The sequence below is a fragment of the Equus przewalskii genome, chromosome 12, assembly GCF_037783145.1.
Source record: "Equus przewalskii isolate Varuska chromosome 12, EquPr2, whole genome shotgun sequence".
In the NCBI taxonomy this organism is placed as follows: domain Eukaryota; kingdom Metazoa; phylum Chordata; class Mammalia; order Perissodactyla; family Equidae; genus Equus; species Equus przewalskii.
Window position 1 is genome coordinate 39,963,400 of NC_091842.1, and position 1,899 is coordinate 39,965,298.

Genomic DNA, 1,899 nt, shown 5'->3' on the forward strand with positions numbered 1-1,899 from the left:
GCGACGAGACACAAGGGGGCGCGAGCGGCTCCAGCCGGCTGTCACCTGGAAGCGCCGGCCGTTCCCGGAATTGGGCGCAGGGCGGGGGTTGCCGGGCTTCCTTCTGCACGCAGCCCCGGCCAAGCTTTGGTCTGGAAGCCTGTGGGCCGGTGCCTCCGGCCCTGTGACCCCGGGGTGTGTGCGGGGGTCCCGGTCCCTCTTCTCCAGGGGCCTCTTTTCGGCCCAGGAGGCTGCTTTGAAAACTGCAAAGCACTATACAAGTGAGGGCGCGTTACTGTAATTATTAAACAATGAGAAATCTACTGTGTGTTCAGCCCCTGCTAAGCACGTCACATTCCATGTTCTCATTTAGTGCTCATAACCCCCAAGGAGGTCGGAACTATTATTACTATTCTCATTTTACAAATGTGGAAATGGACCTAGAGACATAAAGCAACTTGTCCACAATTGCACAGCTTCCGTGGGCAGAGCAGGGTTTGAGTCCTAATTTCCCTGACTCCACAGCCCACGCTCTTACTTGCTATCAGTACTTAACTTTATATTATAGCTCTTTCACACAGCGAAATGTCCATTTTGAATTAAAAAAAAATTTTTTTAGTCACTGTAAATGAAACTTTCAAGAATGGGCAGTTGGAAGGGGGCCTGAGTCCAGGACTCCTGGAGATGGCGCTGGTAGGCAGGCTGGCGGCTGGAGAGAGTCCTGCCTGTTCCCCAGGCCTCCTGGGGACAAGCCCGGGGTGTCTAACAAGCCTCCAGCCTGAGTCACAGGAGCTGTGGCTGCCAGAGATGCTAATGCAGAGGATGGCGCATGGAGGGGGCAGCCCCCAGAAAAGCTCTGAGTTTCCAGCCTAATGGGAGACGCCCATCTACCCACTGGCGAGTGTTCGCCAAGGGGCCTCATCCCTGGGCGGCGCTGGGAGCCCTGCAGTCTTCGGCCCTTCAGAGACCTGGCAGTCGGCAAGTGCACCAACAGATAGAGGCTAGAATTTCAGATAGAGTAAGTGCAAAGGGTAAATAAGGTGGGAAAAGAGATATGAGAGACACGGAGCGTTCTAGGGAGAGTGACCTGGAGGCGTGACTCTCCTCCACCCTGTTAAGCAGATCAAAGGTCCCCTCCTTGAAAGGAGCAACCCCCAGGGCTCCTGTTAGGAATCAGCCTCGCTCTGCGCCAGCCCCCTGCTAAGAACTTAAGGGGATCATCCCATTTGAACCTCCTGCTCCAAGAGGGAAGCTTCATCCGCTCAGGATGAAGACGGGAGGCTAATCCGGAGCTCAGAAAGGCCCAGTGCTTCCTAAGGTCGTTCAGCCAGGAAGGGGCTAAGTGGGGTTTGGGCAGCGCTCAAGTCTCGAATTCAAAGAATGGGAAGGGCTGCCTCGGAGATGGGTGAGGCCTGGCTGTCTGGAGGGCTTCCTGGAAGAGACGGCGTTTCCGAGTTCCCTGAGCCGCATGTTCCGCGGGTGGGAGGATGTGCCTGGGGCCGGTGCGATGCACGCCGGGACCCCAGGGCCCTCCACCCAGCCGGGGCCTCGGAGTCCACAGGGACTTCCTGTCCAGCCCCGAGTGACTGCCTCTCGAGACACCTCCGAGGCGAAACGCGGCGCTGGCCCCTTTTATAGACGCGAAATCTAAGCCAGCCCAGCAAGGGCCGTGAGTGCCGGGACCAGGGTCTGGAGGTCGGCAAGGGTTCCGGCAGCCAGGCATTGGTCCCCCATCAGCGGCCCCAACAGGGCGCGGCCCCGCAGCCTCAAGGACTCTCAGCCTAGCCGCCCCCGCCCCGGGCCAGCGCTCCCAGGCCTTGCGCCTGCGCAATGAGAGGGCAGGCTGGCGACGCCGGCTGGGCGGGGTCGGCGACGCGCACGCAGGACGTGAGGGGCGGGGCCACGCAGGTCGGCGCCTCC